This window comes from Schistocerca cancellata, chromosome 6 (genome assembly GCF_023864275.1).
Source record: "Schistocerca cancellata isolate TAMUIC-IGC-003103 chromosome 6, iqSchCanc2.1, whole genome shotgun sequence".
NCBI classification, from domain to species: domain Eukaryota; kingdom Metazoa; phylum Arthropoda; class Insecta; order Orthoptera; family Acrididae; genus Schistocerca; species Schistocerca cancellata.
The window spans coordinates 356,316,384-356,337,748 of NC_064631.1; the positions used below are offsets into that span (position 1 = coordinate 356,316,384).

The window sequence follows — 21,365 nt, forward strand, 5'->3', positions numbered from 1 at the left end:
TTACGTGTGCTCCTGACTGCACATGTAATTCTGATCGTACGTGCCGCCAGCTTGCACAGCTGGGTGACAAGATTTACACGCATCACATCGTCGGAGCGCAGCGGACCGCGGTGCAAGCCAATAAACGTTTGCCGGCGGCGCGGCTCGACGCACTGTGCGCTGCGCGCATGCGCCGTGCGGCGCGCGGCGCTCGGGTCGCGCGCGGCCGGCAGTGCCCGTCCTGCAGCCGCCGGCGCCCGTCCGCGCCCGCCCACGGCCGCTCTGCCGCTGGTGTTGCTGCTGCCTCCGCCGGCAGCCCGCGGGCAGAAGCCCGACGCAAGGCGCAGGACCTGTCGCGTCCTCCCGGGACAGCCGACGCGTGCGTAGCCTCCCACCCCGAGGGACTCCGCCTGTCAGGCGTGTCTTCGGACCGGCGTAGCGTGTGTACTGCGAGAAACGAGCGAGCACGCATCGTCTGTTTTCCTCGTGCATGTGCCAGCGACTGTGCCCTCCCGAGTGATGTCCCTCGCGGCAGCTGTCACCGTGCGCTCTGGCATTTCAGTGACAGTCCTTTGAAAAGTGTTGTCTCCGAGCTTGCTGGAAGGTATGAAGAGGAAATTTGTTTACTGATTCTCTCGCCTCACGTTCCTGGGAGGTGGTACGTCTTAGTGATACGTGGTGAACCGTGTGGGAACACGTGTGTCGCAGTGACGGTAGCGAAGTGACAGATGAATTTAGCTCGCGCTTAGGAAGATTCGACAGTCGCCAGGCTTACACAAGCTGAGTCGAGGTAAGTTTAGTAGACTGTCAATCACAGCATGCAGTCGTTTTAATCAGATCTCACATATACCCCAACAAAGTAATTAACAGCTTGAAATTGAAGAAAAAACACTATTTGTGATCTGAAACAATAGTTCTGTCGAATTTATATCGCCGTTGAATCGCACATTATGATAGATCAGAGCGAAAATTAAAATAATTTTTGACCGTCGACGTCTTCCCGGCATAATGGATTTTCGTGTGGCTTCGGGCTTGCAGCCGGATGACGTCCACATCCTGTCATGACATTTCGGCTGACAACCATTGAGTTATCTTCAGGTGAGTATTACAGCGTAAAATTCGCCTGGAGATGGCTGAATGGTTGTCAGCCGAATTATCCTGACACGATGTCGACGTCATCCGGCTACTAGCTGAAAATCTCATGGAATACTTAATTACTTCTCCAATCTCGTTTGACTTAATTTCACAATATGTGCGCAGGATTTCGCGGCCAGAGACGTCATCAACATATTATTTTTTTTCGTGTCTGTAAAAGCATAGAGATGTAAATTATTCATACTGCGCGTTGACAGAAACTTGTGAAATGTTATCCAAACTATTAATTACATTAATTTTAATAACCAACAGCTTAAGTTGCACCGGTTACCTAGAATTTACCTAGGTTTCAGTCGGGATAACCCACCCTTTTTCAGAATAACAGTAACTACCGTTTGTCCATCGTGGACATCGTCAAGCTGAAACTACAAAGCCATAAATTATCGTCAAACTGTAAAAAGTTATCTGAAACTGTCTCGGCCACACTTCGCGACCGCGATGCGGCAGTCACGAGTGCTGTACTGGAAATCAACGGTAAACCTAGGTAAATTCTAGGTAAACGGTGCAACTGAGGCTGTTGGTTATTAAAATTAAAATTAGTATTTATACAGTTGTTGACAGGGCCGCGAAATGTTGAAGATATTAATTATATTCCATGGCGCACACAAAATAGGTTAAAAGTTCATAGATACTTGTCCTCACATAGTCTTGACTCTTAAGTACCTTGTCGCTTCTCATATCTCTGTTGGCACGAGTTCCTAAGCACAGTGTACATCACAATTGGAGGAGGTGTTGTAAAAAGAAATGTAGCTTCATTTGGAGGCGTTTTTCATGATCTAATGAAAGTACAGTAGTGCGGCAGCGAAAGAAACTACCCGACGAATTATGAATGTCATGCAGATATATTTAATTCGGACGATTCTCCCCGAACAGTATAAACATGGTACCAGGTCCACGTTCGGCAAGCAATTTTATCTTGTGAATGTTATTATTAAGAATTTTTCCCGTTTAACAACCAAACGGTTATAGGATAACCCCTATCCACTGTCATATTTCTCGTAAATACTTTGATGTTTGTATCTGTTTCTCTGTGGCTGCTAACGTATCATTAACGTACGTCTTTTTGTAGGGTGTGGTTAAACTAAAACTGACAATCGAAGCACTTCATATATCCTAACATAAACATTTATTTTTTATTTTATGGTTTCTTCTAAGGGACATTGTTTTTACGGTTAGCGCTGTTCCACACATTCCACTGAAGGACAGATGTTTCGTTCATTTGTCACACACCGGCAGCAAAATGCACTGTACAGTTTTCTTCTTCAGTGTAGTACTACAATACACACCAAATGTCAAGCGGGTACAGTCATACAAAAGGCACTTGAATTGCTCATTTGCATGTTTCGAGACACAGTAATCTCTGTGTTGCCATCATATGACCGATACTGCTTGCAATGACCTCGCGTTCGTTTATGTTCTGCGGTACGAAATTAGTTTGTTGCCGCAGGTTGCGTTTTTACTGCCGAAGTTAAACACACTTCTGCAGTCATAACGTCAGTCCGTTACCTGATACACTTACTATCTTCACTGATTACCTTGCGAACATCTTGTTCTAAGCCGACAGACACTGAAACAAAGGCGCCAGGTTTCTTTTAGTATTTTGGTTAATCTAAGCTTTTTTGGTTAATCTAAGCTGTTTTACACGACGTGTAGCTTCTGTGCCGCGGGAGAGGAAACAAAAACCAAATAAAACCCCAGCTCGCGGTTTGTGAATTCCATCTGAAACCTGGTCCTTGCAGAAATAGTTTTAAGCGAGTGAGCGTGATTAACAACTACGGTACTTTTCCTTTGTGCACCACTCGTGCGCTTACCGCCGAAAAATTTTTCCTCCTGGCTACTTCGTGCAGCACGCCACTGTTCCGTGAAGTTCGTGGCGAACTGTTCTACTTCAACGCCTATTCATGGAAAACAAAGTGCCTGAGATCACCGCCAGTGGCTAGGATAGGCCGCAGACCTTAGCCGCAATGTTTCCGCCGTTCGATCTTCCTTTCAGACCTACTCGAGGTGTTATTTGTCGGTACTTTTGAGAACACGCAATTTAGAATCGTGCAATTTAATTCTCTCTCTCTCTCTCTCTCTCTCTCTCTCTCTCTCTCTCTCTGTGTGTGTGTGTGTGTGTGTGTGTGTGTGTGTGTGTGTGTGTGAGAGAGAGAGAGAGAGATGGGGGGGTCAGTGTCGGAAATTCCTTTTTTTTTAGTATTTAATCCAATATCAGTTGCTAATGAATTATTTAAGAAATACTGTCAACAGGAAATAGTCACTATCAACAATGACAATATGTATATCGGCCATATTAATGGTCAGATGAATCGTAAACCATCATATCAGTCCGCACAGAGAAGATCGTTAAAATATATGGTACATTTAGTACTTGGATTCGCCATAATGCCTCGCGGATCATCCTGCAGCTGTGACGTACATGAAAATTACTAGACGTATGAAACTGTTTGGCTATAGGTACTTCTCTACCTAACTACACCATGAGACCAGTGACCACTAATTCAATCATTAACCACTGAAGGGCATACAATCGACTCTTTTAACAACGTAACTGATTCAGTACACTTAGACATCTTGGAGGCATCTCAGTGTCTCACCACCACTGTGTTACTGTATCTGCCCTTAAGAGGGTGTATTATATACGTGTGGAATTCAGTTTGAAATCCGCTACTGCTTTTCATCGCACCATATAGGTTGTAACCACTGCGGATGTTGTCTTCAGTTCGAAGAATGGTTTCATGCGGCTTTCCACGCACAGTAGTGCAGCTCGTGCTTGGGAAATGTAACGTCTGCAGCTTTGTCCTGCTTTCTCAGTGCAGTACAGCACGGCCACTTTGGGTAAAGTTACAAGGACAGATCACTCAATTATTTAGATTATTGCTCGTGCAACTACTGAAAAGACTGCTGCCCAGCGCCAGGACCCCTAAATGTTAGTCTTACCTTCCACAGATCCGTTGTGGTTCCACCTACGGTACGACTGCGTGTATCGTCAAGGCACTTAAGTCACTCAACCTCGGTAAGGTCCACGGTCCATGGAGGAAGGGAAGTGGTGTTATGATTTCACTTACAGGCACTAAAAGTGTGTAGCATTTTACTTTCTTCTTGTTGGAAGTAAGCAAATGTTACATGATGATAAATTCCCGGAATCCACTTTCGTTTTACACTGATCACTTTACGGGAATAGCGGAGGGAACCACTGCTGCATCTGCCATCCCCATCTTTCCTCTTCCATTCACGAACGACGCGGGGAAAGAATTACCGCCAGCAAGCCTGATATTAACACAATTACTTCTCAATTCACAGACTTGATCATTTGCGAGACGTTTCTGGGAAAAAGTATCTTCTTGATGTACTTGGAACGTGTGCCTTTCCTATTTCAGCTGAAAGTTCCCCGTGGTGTACTATGCCAGTGTTGTAGCTTCTGCTGCTATAAAATGTAACATCTTAATGACGCCCTCGCATTTACTGACCGAACTCGTGACGAAACACGTACTCTTTTCGGGTTCACATTTATCTGCCTTATATATCAAGGGTCACAGATCAGTGAGTACTACTCAAGAATGGGTCCATCGGAGGTTTTTCTCGCTTCCTCATGGAGTGAATTTAATTCTCCTCAGAATACTTGCAGACAATCTCAGTGCGGCATCTGTCTTTCGATCTTTTGCGGGTGTTCCTGGTTTTGTCTGCTATTTTCTAGCGTTGCTAACTGCTTACACATGACAGAATCATCAGCGAAAAGCCTAACGGAACTTCCTACGAAGCCCACCCGACGATTGATACGCATCCTGAAGACTAACCGTCCTGCAAAACACTTGGGGTAAAAGTAAAGTAACTTTCACATGTGAGAATTTCTCCCCGGTTAGGACAACTTGTTAGCTACCAGTAATAACTCAGTCACCCAATAGATCCATCAAAAACTCCGCATATTTGTTTGTTATTCACCAAGCGACAGCGCTGAACTACAGAAATCCATTCTGAAGATCAGTGACCGTGGCTTCAGACCATTTACTTCCTACAGAGGGTATTTTCGGATTGCGGAACGGTAACAATAAAGCAGCATAAAATGTGGTCGAAAATTTTAAAACTGATTGACGTCAGACGTATATATCAACAATTGTGTCTGTCAGTTCCAACAACCTTCCTAAAACTTTAAATGGCTTTTAAATTTTTTCCGACTGCTTGTAAACTTTCATGGTTCCAGCGTTCAACAATTGATCCTATTTACAAGGTTCTGTTGCGTAAGCTGCATAGAATCGTACACTTATCGCATACTGTCAAGTCACCTTTGCCCTGTTGGGATATTTTATTTCGTTTTCTGAGCCGCGATCATTTATCTCAGTATCTATCACTTTGGCGCTCATGTGACAGTTGAAAGCTGGAGACATAGAACGATCTTCCTCAGCAAAATAATTTTAGTGCTCAATGGTAGCTGAATGGCCGTATGACTGACTTTGATCTGTTTATGCACCCTATATAAGATTTAAATTTCTTAGGATTTTCCCCCAAATCAGTAGGACCTTAAATGAGAAACAACGAAACGTATCTATTGTGAATTGATTTTGGAATAATACCTAGCGCCCAGAGTTCTCATATTTATTCCAATGCGTTACTTTTCTTGATATTTTCGACACGGTGCAGTTTTTCATCATTTTGGTAGCCGATTTACGACGCTTAGCATTTTGTGGTATGCGACCATATGTACGGATCGGTCACATTCCTATGTATCCAACAAGTGATAATTATCTACAGCCTCAAGAATTACTCGACGTCTATTTGTATGATTTATCCGCTCCGGGATACGATTTTTGAATCAGCACGAAAACTCTATTGTATTTTCTTCAATTGAAAGGCAAAGAGATCTATTTCATTAATGCGTACCGACTGAGTTAACGAATACCCTTTGTTGACATGGCGTGCGTATATATATATTTTTTTCCTTGTGCGTTAGAAGGTAATAGCAATCTCATTAGTAATGAACACCATTATTACATCAGACTGACTGCTCTTCGCTGTCCGTATAAGAGAAGAAGGGCGCTGTTCGTCACATCCCCTGGACAAACAAAGCCTGGAAACCCAAAGGCGGTGGTTTTCGGTAGAAGATTCCTCTGTCAAACAAAATAGCAATTATCCCACACTGCAAAACCGTCAACCGTACCGCAAATTTCAACTTTTCCAATGTATTTTACCACTCTACGAATTTCCGTCAGCAACATATCATTATTCAGCTGTTAAGATACTATTAAATATCTTTTCCCATTTCTAGAAGAGAATTAATGGAGGCAGAGCGTCGTCTTCACACAATCTGTTACTCTAGTGTAGCAAAAATATAGAATTGAGAAATTACGTATTAAATCTCTCTCTCTCTCTCTCTCTCTCTCTCTCTCTCTCTCTCTCTCTGTGTGTGTGTGTGTGTGTGTGTGTGTGTGCGTGCGTGCGTGTGAGCGCGCGCAGTGTAATATTTTGACCACAGCCTTACGACTTACTGAACAATCACGACGAAGCGTTGGTGAACTAAACGATCTGTAATCGGAATTAGGCTTTTCTGATTTTTTTGGTAGCTGTGTTATCGTTACATTCGCTAGTATTTCGCGGGTATAGGCTTTCGCTGCGCTGGCGTGGATCGGGCGGTACTGTAGCTCAGTGAAACGCACTACATATTGACGATGCTAATCACTGGTCGCAGTAAATGTTCGTCAGTATTCAGAACATACCTCTCCCTGGTTCGCTGGTAAATTTCCTCGTTTATAAACGTTGGTACGACCGCGGCAGTGATTATAAAGTTTCGTTAAAATTCCTTTCCTTGTGCCCTTCTCCCGCATGCTACGTCTTCGTGGTTATTAACTGATTTGGTATGGTTAAGTTAAGGGGTGGCCAGATGCTCTTTCAGTTGCCAGCTCGGTACCCCTGTCTCATCTCTCCCAGACGGTATATGTGTACCTCAACTGCCTGCCTGTCAAGTTATTCATGTGAAAATGTGCGAAAGTTTTCTAAATGTTTGTGAATCGTATAACTGAGGCGGTACTTTGGTACCAGCCCAGTATTCACCTAGTGAGCTTATTTATTCATTTATTTTCATCTATTTATTCTTCATGATTACTGCCTGTTACCTGACAAGCTAATATAGGCCATACAAGTCACATTTTCTTGGACCGTAATAAGTTATGTATTAATTATTTATTTATTTATGATACTTAATTTTAAAAAAGAGATAAAAATCTACAACCACTTCTACCACAATACTGCAATAAAACCCTTAAATGGTTACCCAGCTGTTAATCTACTACAAACACTATAAACAATTTGTTCTCTGCTTGCTCATTTATTTTGCTGTATTTCACTTGTAGATGGTTGTTTTCTCTATTGGATCCGCTCTCATACAATCCGGATTCCTGGGGCATCGGGAAACACATCAGCGTTTCCACTATAGCAGGTAATTCCACCCACCACTGCTTCGTCTTAAAGTCCACACTTTCATGATCACTTGTACCAACGCAGTGTAGGTTGTTGGGTCAGTATTTCATTCGGTGGCCCTTGCCATTTTAATATGGCAACGGTTGTGCTTCGGCATATCTGGCATCCAGTACGGCTTTCGTGTGCTACATGGTCACGGGATACAAAGGATTGCTGTTTTCATGACTCCCGAAGCAACGCAAATTTTGAATTTAAAAATGTACGTGAAAAATTTTTACAGCAGAGTTAACAAAATTCTGCTATAGACTTTAATTTTTGTTAGTCCATTTTGATAATAGCCGTTTCAATTCACGATGAACTGGGGCATCAAACTAGACGCTGGACTGATATCTTTGAATGAATAAAATATAAAGCAGAACTAACGAAATTCTATACTCATTTACTCCAAAAACGTAGAGACTATTACTCGACCACGCGAGCCCGTAAGTACTCAAAGAAATCTATGAAGCATTTTGTGGAAACTTCATTTCAATTTTCCTCATTTCTTGTATAGCAGAGGAGAATGTTGTATCTTGACGATAATGTACCTAGGAACACAATGGAGCTTACTAAAACCAGAGGACGTTTTGGATAGTTCGTTCATAACACGCGTATCATAGCATAGCGGATAGTCAGTGCTGATGGAGATATGAAACGAATAAAAAGTTCTAATATCTACTGTAGACGTTCCACTAACAAATTCTTAATTGAGGAGACTAACGAACCTCACAGACACCTCAATAACTTTTCGCGCAAACGTGAAAGCCGTTTCGCCCCAATTGCATTTGCATAGACGACTTTTATGTACACAAGATAGACTGTGCGGATTAATTTATATCATTATTACTTACTGCCGTACTTCTTTGTCACCTATGGAACGACCAAAAAAATATATGAGAGGGTGTCTGTGTTTGCCTTAATCTATCACAAATTATCCTCTTCATTCTTAAACCAAACATTCTCACGCAGAAAAGAAATTAGTTTAGAGTCGATCTTCTCTAAATTTACATTACTCTGCCGTCAAAGTAAGCATTACCTTCATGATCAATGTCTCTCACCATGTCCGTAATGCGAACAACACAATTCTTTCAAAACTGACTTCATGCACATACCACATACACTGTGGCGTGTTGCTTCTGAGACAATGGTTTCCTCCCTGTAAACTACCTACGTTTACGTTTCCCTGCTTTACCCTAACTCACGTCAGGGGGGTATAGTGATGATCTACTAAACAATACTTCACCTAACATCCTTTCTTGTTCCTGATCAGTTGATGACTGTGCTCCTTCTTATAATATTAAGCTTCCTTACCCGATGTTCGAGTAACTCACTGTAATATAAAACGTGTTCCGGTTCCTCCTAAGATTATATGACTGCGTAAGATTCCTTCTTTCCTCAGCCAATATGACACATGCATGCCCTTCACTTCTTATGCGATGTATTTTTCGTTTTGATATACACGTATGATTCACTAAATGCGAAGGTGATCAGTATTTAGTATATCTTAAGTAACAGTTTATGTTCGAGGAAATCAAAGTGAACTCTAACAAAGGGAACGAAATACATAGCACGTTCATAGCTCCTTGAACAATGTATTTCTTTATTAATAGAAATACTGTCGACTACTTTTTAAATTGTTTGACTGGGAGAATTTAATCGTTTTATGAATGATCGACAGGAGTAATGCGTGTGAAAATGTTGCGAATCGTATTTTGGAGGTAAGTGATGCATTACAGTCATTCATTTTCATCCTTATTTCTCTCAAGAAACAAACAGTTTTAACTGCTTATGAATTGGTCATGACAGAATGTACCTTACCGCGTCTTCATTCCTACCCGTATATCTGCGAGTGTCAGACGAATCTTCCACACATATCTCTGGTGGCTCTAGCTGAATGAATCATACAGCAGGTCACTGTTCCCAGTTCAGTATATGCGTACCACGTGATAATGTGGTTACACTGGTCATGTGTATTAACAAGGCGCTCTTTATTAGAAATTAATCTGGCTGTTTTCTGCTAACATTTAACGAAACGAGAATTTTACATTAAAAAGGGGTGAATGTTAATTTACATTTAATTAATTTGAATACATAATACCGAGAATTATCGTTCGTTGTGCGCGATAATGTTTACTTCCAGCATTACAGATCAAACCTGAGTAGAATATTTAAATAACAATGTTAAAAAAGATGTTCCATAATGTAAATGCAACGTTCATATTCGGCATACATTTTTAATGACTAAACTTCCTGGTCGTAGTACGTCCGTTCTAAATTTGGGAATGTAAATAACAATCTTCTGTTTGCAGAAGTTCATTTTGCCGGCCGAAGTGGCCGTGCGGTTAAAGGCGCTGCAGTCTGGAACCGCAAGACCGCTACGGTCGCAGGTTTGAATCCTGCCTCGGGCATGGATGTTTGTGATGTACTTAGGTTAGTTACGTTTAACTAGTTCTAAGTTCTAGGGGACTAATGACCTCAGAAGTTGAGTCCCATAGTGCTCAGAACCATTTGAACCAGAAGTTCATTTTATTTTATTCCATGCTGTCAGACTTGACTTAGTATGGAAATATTATTAAGTGGCACTCTAAATATTTCAAAACAATAATGTTGAGAGAGCCACCAAAGAAGGTCGATTGCTTAAAGTAATTGCATTCTCCCGGGCGCTTTTTCGTACTGGCAATAACGACCCTGGAACCGTTTGGACGCATATTTCACGTTGTGAAAGAAGTAATCGTTCACGTTCGAGCGTTAAAATCCTTCCGTACAAGTTACCCTCTTGTAGCACAGTCAGTTCATTTCAGCTGAATGCAAGTGTTTTTATTATCACTTAGGCGTTTCACAACACTTTTTTGATTCTCCGCTAACCTTTCACTAGTATTTCTTTACACTCTTGTTCACAAACAAGCCGTGTAAATTGATAAAAATTACAAGTGCACGATGCCAAATTGGTAGTTGCTTTTAGGCCACTAAACAAGTCGACCTCGTACGCATACTAGGGCGTCTGCAACGTCGTTACCGGACTTTTTAAAGAGTGTCGAAACGATCTGGTTCATTATAAAGACGCCGCTAAGTGCTGCCTTCGAAGATTTCGCATCTCATTTCTTTCGTTTCCACAACTATATTTAGTTTTCAATTCAGTTACCTCAGCTAAATATTTTTCCGAAGGTAGTGGTATAATTTAGTACAAATTACGACAGAAAAATAAGAAGAAATGTCTTCCGTGAAAAGTTTTTTTTTTCTTTTATAGAGCAACTTGACAACAAGAAGTTAAAACTTCAGCGGTTGTTTGGAGGTTGAGAAATAAAGTAGTGGCCCTCTGTTCCTGTAAAAGTTTTTGTCAGTGTTGTGCAGTCACTACAGACATCTAGAATGTTACGTCGTGAGAATATCGGATTGAGCTGGTATGTAATTCCCACGGAACTGTGGCAATATTTGAATATCCGGACAGGGCGAAAAATTTGTGACCTACAGGTTGCTTTAATGTCACTCTAAAGATACAATATGATGGTATTTACAGTCTGTCCGATACGGAATATAAAATTAGAACGTGTAGTGTTCTAAATTTGTGAAGGAACCTATTTTATGCGACCGAGGCTACTACAGTAAACTCGTTTCCATAAGAACGGAGAACTTCTTCCTATATTATTTTAATGTCTGACAGTTACAAATGAAAAAGAAAAGTCACAACCGCAACAAACCTCTTCTTATGAGAGTATCCTAAGGTCTGTTTTAGATCATCTTCAGACCTCGCTCCAGTATGATAAACCGTGGCTGTGAACGGAGCAGGCACCATGGACAATCCTGGTGTGAGCTCTGAAGATGGTCTAAAACAAACCGAGACCGGTAGCCTCATAATAAGATTTTCGTTGCCGTTTTTACTGTTAATTTTCATTTTTAAATAATAAAAATACCGCCTGCCTGTGTGGCCGAGTGGTTCTAGGCGCTTCAGTCTGGAACCGCGCGACCGCTACAGTCGCAGTTTCGAATCCTGCCTCGGGCATGGATGTGTGTGATGTCCTTAGGTTAGTTAGGTTTAAGTAGTTCTAAGTTCTAGGGGACTGATGACCTCAGATGTTAGGTCCCATAGTGCTCAGAGCCATTTGAACGATTTTGAATAAATATACTCCAAGAGAAAAGCCCTCAAAAATTTCTGGCAATTAGCTTCGATATGTCATACACTCCTAAAATCTGATGCAGCATCACGTTATGGAAAGAAAACTAAATTAATTTTACCAATTTCAGACTATAAGTTAACTAGAAACGCGTTCTAAGAAGTGCGTTTCGTATTTTAACTGTGTTAATGGGATATATGTGGACTGTGAAATCCCGTATAATTTCAGTCAACGTTATAACATGATTCCTGTTTATCAAAAGGGTATTGACTGGACTATCTCTAATGTTGGCGTCGACTAAATACTAAAGTAGAGTCTAACTCGTCAAATGTTTCCAACAAAGATCAAAGAAAACAAACGAACACTCCACTACGTCCCGAAAACTACTGTCTGAAATGAAATGAGGACGTAACGAGGCTGTTAAACGTTATATGAGTTATTTTGTCATGTGTGTGTTTCCAAAAGAGGTAGCGAAGCCGTAACATTCTTTTAAAGAATAATAATTCGTGATGGTACCCTTAGGAGCTCAATACATTGCTACTAGTAAGTTATTGTACTATCTGTTGAACACCCAAGACTCAATACGTAGGATTAAAATTTACCGTTTTTCTTAGTAGTTTGTATTTTACACGGATATTACGAAAGCCTTATCTTGTAATTCCAGTTGGGAGAAGGAAAGAAGGAAGATTAGGTTTATCGTTAGAACGAAAAGTAGCTTTGGGTGCAATTCAAGGAAATGAGCCAGTATAGTAATTACTAAAAAAGTAAATGGCGCAGTAGATAACATCCGTTATCCTTGGTTATTGTTCGTCATCAAAGAGGTGCGAACAATATGTAGAGATTGTAAAATCCAGGAGGGATTGTTTATTGTAAGTTTCTGTGATGATTGATAATGGTATTTAAATGCTAAATACTGTATTATTCGAGTGGATCCGTGAGATTTTTTCGCACTTTTATAGTTTCACATAATGCCAGTATTTGGAATAAGTGTGTGTTTGGGGGAGGGGGAAAATCTAGCGCACTTTCAGCCTCTACCATATATTATAAGAAACGAAACATGCTCCTGTTTGCGGTCGTTGTAAATAATACTCAAAAGAAATCCTCTGTCGCTCTAAATCGCGTAACTTACATCAGATATCAACTATGTAAGATAAATGCGACGTAACTCTTCGATTTTGGACTAGAAGAGATGGTTAAACGTCAACATTGAAAGTACAAATTGCGCTTTTTTGTGACGCAGCAGTAGTCTGATGTTTCTATTGCAGTCTGACCCCAGGTCAATGTTTCACACCGAATAAAAATGCAACTATTACCTATTAGATTTTCGTAACGAGTCTCGTATGCATTAGAAATACTCTTCCCTTTCTACAATTTATTTACGTGAGACGCGAAAGATTCGTCCCATGCTATGTTAATTCAACTGCTGTTTCGATATAAAGCATGCAACTCCGAGCAGTGAACCGTAACCACTATTGAATATAGACACACTAAACTGAATTTCACTCCAAACAAGATAAGTTCCTACGATAGCTGATAGTATTCATTTCTCCAGATAGTTACATTAGAAAATCAAACCTAGCGATTACGTATTTGTTTACATAAGTTAGCAATTTGCATGTAGATTAGAAAAATACTGATTCATTCCAGTGGTTTAGCGTGCCTGTTCAAACACGCTTCGTACAATCATTATTTTACTTTTCACTCGGCGTATCAGAATTATGCGTTCTGCAAATTTAACCGCAATTACTGTTGCATACTGATGATTAAGCCTTCATTATTATCTGCCTAATCTTGAATTGTGTGCATGTTGCATCAAATCATTCTTAATTATTTTTAATTTTGCTGTAGTTTCTCATTGATGTGTATTATAAGCTTGCGTATTATAAATAGAAAAAATTCTCATTTTCTAGGCACAGCACCTAGAAGATAATATGTTATAATTATGTATATTCCTTAGTGCACTGATGTAGTTATGTAGCTTCATATAATGTATTTTAGATTCTCTTTTACGGATATTTTTTGGGCAACGTTTTGCAATTTTATCAAATTAATGACAATTACAAAACTGAATTTGTAGATATTACATTGGCTTTTTTGTTACTGTTTCTTGTCTCTCCGTCGTTCAGACCAGGCTTGCAACCATATAAATTCCAAAGTTCGCATTTAGTGTTTCAGCGACTGCATGATGCGCTTTAAATGACATACGTGACACATAATAGTGTTTTGAACAGTGTGTACAGTATTTGTATATTAGTGTTACATTTGTTGTGTTGCATTTGTCGATTTGTTTTCGATCAAGATGGTACGAGCTGCATTCAAGTTCTAAGGCCTCCGATTTCTTTTCTAATTAACTACTCACCCGAAATCGATGAAACTGGCGCTACTTCTCGACGTAATCGCCCTGCAGACGTACACGTTTTTCACAACGCTGACGCCATGATTCCATGGCAGCGGCGAAGGCTTCTTTAGGAGTCTGTTTTGACCACTGGAAAATCGCTGAGGCAATAGCAGCACGGCTGTTGAATTTGCGGCCACGGAGAGTGTCTTTCATTGTTGGAAAAAGCCAAAAGTCACTAGGAGCCAGGCCAGGTGAGTAGGGAGCATGAGGAATCACTTCAAAGTTATCACGAAGAAACTGTTGCGTAACGTTAGCTCGATGTGCAGGTGCGTTGTCTTGGTAAACAGCACACGCGCAGCCCATCCCGGATGTTTTTGTTGCAGTGCAGGAAGGAATTTTTTCTTCAAAACATTTTCGTAGGATGCACCTGTTACCGTAGTGCCCTTTGGAACGCAATGGGTAAGGATTACGCCCTCGCTGTCCCAGAACATGGACACCATCATTTTTTCAGCACTGGTCGTTACCCAAAATTTTTTTGGTGGTGGTAAATCTGTGTGCTTCCATTGAGCTGACTGGCGCTTTGTTTATGGATTGAAAAATGGAATCTACGTCTCATCCATTGTCACTATCGACGAAAAGAAAGTCCCATTCATGCTGTCGTTGCGCGTCAACATTGCTTGGCAACATGCCACACGGGCAGCCATGTGGTCGTCCGTCAGCATTCGTGGCACACACCTGGATGACACTTTTCGCATTTTCAGGTCGTCATGCAAGATTGTGTGCACAGAACCCACAGAAATGCCAACTCTGGAGGTGATCTGTTCAACAGTAATTCGGCGATCCCCCAAAACAATTCTCTCCACTTTCTCGATCATGTCATCAGACCGGCTTGTGCGAGCCCGAGGTTCTTTTGGTTTGTTGTCACATATTGTGCTGCCTTCATTAAACTGTCGCACCCACGAACGCACTTTCGACACATCCATAACTCCATCACCACATGTCTCCTTCAACTGTCGATGAATTTCAATTGGTTTCACACCACGCAAATTCAGAAAACGAATGATTGCACAAAGTAAGGGAAACGTCGCCATTTTAAGTATTTAAAACAGTTCTCATTCTCGCCGCTGGCGGTAATATTCCATCTGCCGTACGGTGCTGCCACCTCTGGGACGTATTGACAATGAACGCGGCCTCATTTTAAAACAATGTGCATGTTTCTATCTCTTTCCAGTTCAGAGAAAAAAATTGGAGGCCTTAGAACTTGAATGCACCTTGTACAATTATACGGAATATTTCCGAGAATCTGCACCTATCCCCTACCGTTCTGTTGCTGTCAACTCAACATTGATGTGGTTCTCGCGTTGCCAAGCCAGTTTTCATCGTTTACTATGTCGTCCTTTGGACATTAAATTGCGTGAGAGTCGTATATAATGTGTCTGCTGATAAAATAATACTGATTTGTGAGGGACCTGCATGTCATACTCGAACTATTCTTCTTCTGACGGGCTGCAAACGTGTAGCAGAGGTAGATTATGTACGAAGCGTTTTGCGTTGTTGGTCTATATGTGTTTCATTTTGACTTTAAATCGTTAGGTTCCATACAAACAGGAGCTACAGTGGTAAGCACAGTTAATGTCATTGTTATATAGTAACGTTATACGTATGGCAAAAAAGGCATTTGTTCAATATGTGTTTACTTCACATTAGCGTGATGCTTGTTCCATAGTAATTCTGAATTGTGGTAGGCAGATATACACCAGATTAAAGTAGTTTACCCACTAATAAATTATATGTTGTGTTTTTTTTGTGTAGGATTACTTTTGAAGCGAAAAGACCAACACTGCAAGAGGCGGAGTTGGTGATATGCAACCTGAAAAACAGCCTTGTAGCTCAAGAACGGAGGACGGTGCCAGAACATATCAAATATGGTGGCTAACTCGCAGTGCATGGAACGCGTGAACTAATAACGTTCCGGAAAATGAAAGCATTTAGTATGAGAGCATAAAACTTTCTTACGTTTGAAGCTGCGTGAGGTTTTTAAAAATACACGAAACTTCAGTAAAGTTCATCTCTGTCATTATTGATTGCCTGAAAGCCATACAAGTAATGTGGTACCCAAGGATCATATTCGCACATTCCCCAGTTTCCAGTGCGTCACGATATTGATATCACAACATATTCGTCGCATATGGTGAGATTCCACTGGTAGTCCGTTCCAAGCACTTGTACTTTTTCATCACCGCAGGGCATAAATTGTTCTGCTAAATGCGATCATCACTGTCGTGTGTTGTCTCATATTTGTTTATCGACAGCAACCGTAAAGGCAAAAAAACTATATTTCAGTATTTTTGTATTGTTAAACACAACGATTACTGAAATGTATGTTCCCCCACAACATTTTGGCTCAATGAAGGGAAACGGAATGTCTTACTTTTACACTTTTTTATTACGTCTGTTTACCCCACGAACTATGTGCTAGTGATATGTAGAATAATTTCTGTGATGGAATCGCCTTTTATCAAATGGTCAACGAGTCCGTTAAAGTCGAGCATGAGCTGAAACGAAACGTTGAATTAATTTTTTAAACTACGTTTTATTATTAAATGCTGAATGTCCGGTCCGCTACATGACAGCTTATTTTATTATTCCGCTGTAACTGTCCTCTTGGCCGAACTATTAATACCGAATCAGTTATCGTTAACAGATTCAGGTCGCCGGTAGATATCCAGAGATATCAGCGCTTTCTTTTACATCGATAATAAAGAGGAATATTATCCGGAAAGAGAAGCTGACAATTCCGGTTCAACTTGGGAAAAAAGTACAACTAATAACTTCTTGGGTTCAATTACTAGATATTTTTGTTTAAATTTCGTTTCTGTTTGGAGAATGATGTTTCATTGGACGTAGGTCTGTCATTCATTTACTCATTCATTAATTTTTTTACTCATGTATCATGTTCCGTTAATCCCGCCATATAAGAGAGCGTTCTTGGATGTCGCACGAATAAAGTTATACTGAATTTGCCAAAAGCAGCCTCTTTTGGCGTTTTCAGTAAAGTATACTAACAACAAACTGCAACTAGAGTATATATGCTAATATTAATATTAATGGGATTCTTCTACATTATTTCTGTACGCTTATTAGTGACAAAGCGGCTGATGTGATCGAAAACCTCTTTTTGTTCCTCTTACGCTATTTCGATGCTTTTATTAATTGATTGGCACTAGGTGGTCACGTAGCAGTAGACGCAACACTATCGGGTCTATATACATTGGGAAACTGACGGCTTGTTTCATATGAACGTTTGTGTTAAACGCAGTTTATATCCCTCAGTCCAAACAATCTGATAGTTTATGTGAGTAGCTCACACGCTACATCTTTACTTTTGTACGTTGGGAAATTCTCTGTTTCAGCCTCATGTCCGCTAGTAACGCGTTGAATAAATTTCACCAAAATATAAAATTCCTTTCCGAATTGTGGATAGAAATGCATAGTCCTTCGTTAAGAAGTTGTAGTAATATCCGATTGATGTTGAGATAATAACTGTAGAAAACTTGAACAAAATACCAGTTGCATGACTACGGAAAGTATGTGTGCGTACGTTTGTAGACTGTTCTATAGTAATATGCCGTACACGCTGATACACGTAATTCGACACAAGTCCTAACTGACTGCCTTGAATGGAAACACACACTTGCCTGTAAGTATCGTTGAGTATCCTTTTCTTTTTTTTCGTATTTCTGGGTTTCAAGCAGTTTAACTTGGCCTCACACACTGCTTTATGCGAGAATGAAGAAACGAGTGCTACCGGTGGGGGATCTGAAGTTGAATTCGTGTTGCCGGCCGGTGTGGCCGTGCGGTTCTAGGCGCTACAGTCTGGAGCCGAGCGACCGCTACGGTCGCAGGTTCGAATCCTGCCTCGGGCGTGGATGTGTGTAATTTCCTTAGGTTAGTTAGGTTTAATTAGTTCTAAGTTCTAGGTGACTGATGACGTCAGAATTTAAGTCGCATAGTGCTCAGAGACACTTGAACCTTTTTATATACACTCCTGGAAATTGAAATAAGAACACCGTGAATTCATTGTCCCAGGAAGGGGAAACTTTATTGACACATTCCTGGGGTCAGATACATCACATGATCACACTGACAGAACCACAGGCACATAGACACAGGCAACAGAGCATGCACAATGTCGGCACTAGTACAGTGTATATCCACCTTTCGCAGCAATGCAGGCTGCTATTCTCCCATGGAGACGATCGTAGAGATGCTGGATGTAGTCCTGTGGAACGGCTTGCCATGCCATTTCCACCTGGCGCCTCAGTTGGACCAGCGTTCGTGCTGGACGTGCAGACCGCGTGAGACGACGCTTCATCCAGTCCCAAACATGCTCAATGGGGGACAGATCCGGAGATCTTGCTGGCCAGGGTAGTTGACTTACACCTTCTAGAGCACGTTGGGTGGCACGGGATACATGCGGACGTGCATTGTCCTGTTGGAACAGCAAGTTCCCTTGCCGGTCTAGGAATGGTAGAACGATGGGTTCGATGACGGTTTGGATGTACCGTGCACTATTCAGTGTCCCCTCGACGATCACCAGTGGTGTACGGTCAGTGTAGGAGATCGCTCCCCACACCATGATGCCGGGTGTTGGCCCTGTGTGCCTCGGTCGTATGCAGTCCTGATTGTGGCGCTCACCTGCACGGCGCCAAACACGCATACGACCATCATTGGCACCAAGGCAGAAGCGACTCTCATCGCTGAAGACGACACGTCTCCATTCGTCCCTCCATTCACGCCTGTCGCGACACCACTGGAGGCGGGCTGCACGATGTTGGGGCGTGAGCGGAAGACGGCCTAATGGTGTGCGGGACCGTAGCCCAGCTTCATGGAGACGGTTGCGAATGGTCCTCGCCGATACCCCAGGAGCAACAGTGTCCCTAATTTGCTGGGAAGTGGCGGTGCGGTCCCCTACGGCACTGCGTAGGATACTACGGTCTTGGCGTGCATCCGTGCGTCGCTGCGGTCCGGTCCCAGGTCGACGGGCACGTGCACCTTCCGCCGACCACTGGCGACAACATCGATGTACTGTGGAGACCTCACGCCCCACGTGTTGAGCAATTCGGCGGTACGTCCACCCGGCCTCCCGCATGCCCACTATACGCCCTCGCTCAAAGTCCGTCAACTGCACATACGGTTCACGTCCACGCTGTCGCGGCATGCTACCAGTGTTAAAGACTGCGATGGAGCTCCGTATGCCACGGCAAACTGGCTGACACTAACGGCGGCAGTGCAAAATGCTGCGCAGCTAGCGCCATTCGACGGCCAACACCGCGGTTCCTGGTGTGTCCGCTGTGCCGTGCGTGTGATCATTGCTTGTACAGCCCTCTCGCAGTGTCCGGAGCAAGTATGGTGGGTCTGACACACCGGTGTCAATGTGTTATTTTTTCCATTTCCAGGAGTGTATATATATATATATATATTTATATATTTATATATATTTATATATATTTTAATCCGTGTTGCCAGCTTACCGTCTGTTGTGCTACTACAATCGTGTTGTTCTTAATCTATGTAAACGATTTGGCATCTAACCTGTGCAGTCCTCCAACATTGTTTGCAAATGATGCTGTCGTTTACCGTCTATTAAAGTCATAATAAGAGCAAATCGAATCGTAAAATTATTTCGACAATATATCTGCTTGCTGCTAAAATTGCCAATTTATCTTAAACAATAAAGTGTGAGGTGTCTCATGATCATTAAACAAAATCGATTAAATTTTCGTTAGAGTACTGAAATCCCAATTTTAAAGGTTCTAGCTACAACAAAATACCTAGGAATTAGAATTGTAAACAACTTAAATTGGAACGATAACATACAGAAAGCTTTGCAATGCAACCGAAGGGACTGCCTGCACTATGCTAGTCCCCCCCGTCCCCCGTCCCCCTCTGTAATATTGTTCTACGGTATAGGCTCCTTACCAAGCAGGGTAGACGCTGGACATTGAAAATGGTCAGAGAAAGGCAGCTGGTTTTTTGTTATAGCGGTATAGTGTCACGAATATTTGCTGGGTTAACGATCATTATAAACAAAGGCGTGTTTCGTTGCGGCAGGATGTTTTCTCTAAATTTTAACTACGAAATTTCTTCTCCGAGTGCCAGTGTATTATCGAAAGAACATCATTCCACGATGGTGTATTGTATATGACACTGTTTCATAAATATTAATGTGATATAATCTCGTGTCTTTCATGTAACTGTCAGTGTACAATGAAAGGCGTACTTCAATTAGTATATCGATTGTGCTGCACGATCCTTGTCTATGCACTCTTTTGACAGTTGCCATTTCCCCGGCCCACATTTTTCTACAAATACAGTGGCACCCTCAATATCTGTGTGTAGACCTGGCTTGTTGGCGATGCGTCACAAGGTTTGTCTTCTCGTTGTTGCTGTTTATATGTGACTTTTTAATTGTTTTATAATACTGTAGTTGTTGCGAACACTATCACTCTAAGCGTTCTTTATTTTGGATCATACACTTAGACAATCGTGCTGAGCCCACGCGTTTTTTATTTCTAGAGGATGGTATATCCAAATCTGTTACACGTAGTTACTGTTCTTGAGAAAACACAACCAGTACAATTGTACACGTTTTTCTAATGTAACTTTCATTTAATTTCAAGAGATGTTACTGTTTCAGATGCATCTAAAAACGAGACACGCTCGGGTTAGTAATTTTAATAATATTTCCTTCTTCCTTAGTAGAGTATACGCTTAAAATATATTGCAGTGGAACAATTTTTTTTCTTAACATTTATGAAGCCTGTGATGCCCACCAAGGAGAAATCGACACAAATGTTTTGTTTACTCCCATATACATAGAGGCAAAGTCCGCCTCCATAGCCTTGTGGTCGGCTTAGATGACTGCAATGCGAAGGAGCCGGGTTCGAATCCCAGTACTGACAGGCATTTTTCCTTCCTGGGAGAATTGGTTCAGGGTGTATTTAGCCTCGTGATCCCAATTGAGGTCTACTTTATTATAAGTAGCGGATCCAAGGTATGGAAATTCGACAAAAGGGCCGTAAGAGTGGTGTTCTGACCTCATGCATGTGGTGTTTTGACCTCATGCATTTCCATACCGTATCTGAATGACGTCGCATGGCAGAGGATTAAATGGAGGCCGGTCAATATCTCTTGGGCTTCAGGACCTGGACAAGCTCTTTTTATTTTACGTACTAACAAACGACAATGATAAAAGATATCGGGGCTCACACAAAAATATTTAAGTGTTTAGTTTTCCCAAGTGGAGCTAAACGTTGGAGCAATTATGT

At 41.6% G+C, this 21,365-nt stretch overlaps 1 protein-coding gene across 2 annotated transcripts in view; it reads left to right on the top strand.

The window, feature by feature from the left end:
* The first annotated feature begins 236 nt into the window (after positions 1–236).
* LOC126191410 (hemicentin-2-like) overlaps positions 237–21,365 on the top strand; it is a 1,933,978-nt gene continuing 1,912,849 nt past the window's right edge. For both annotated transcript variants that reach the window (XM_049932279.1, XM_049932278.1), the window contains exon 1: positions 237–769. The gene's annotated coding sequence lies outside the window, so the exon portion shown is untranslated. The remainder of the gene's footprint in view (positions 770–21,365) is intronic.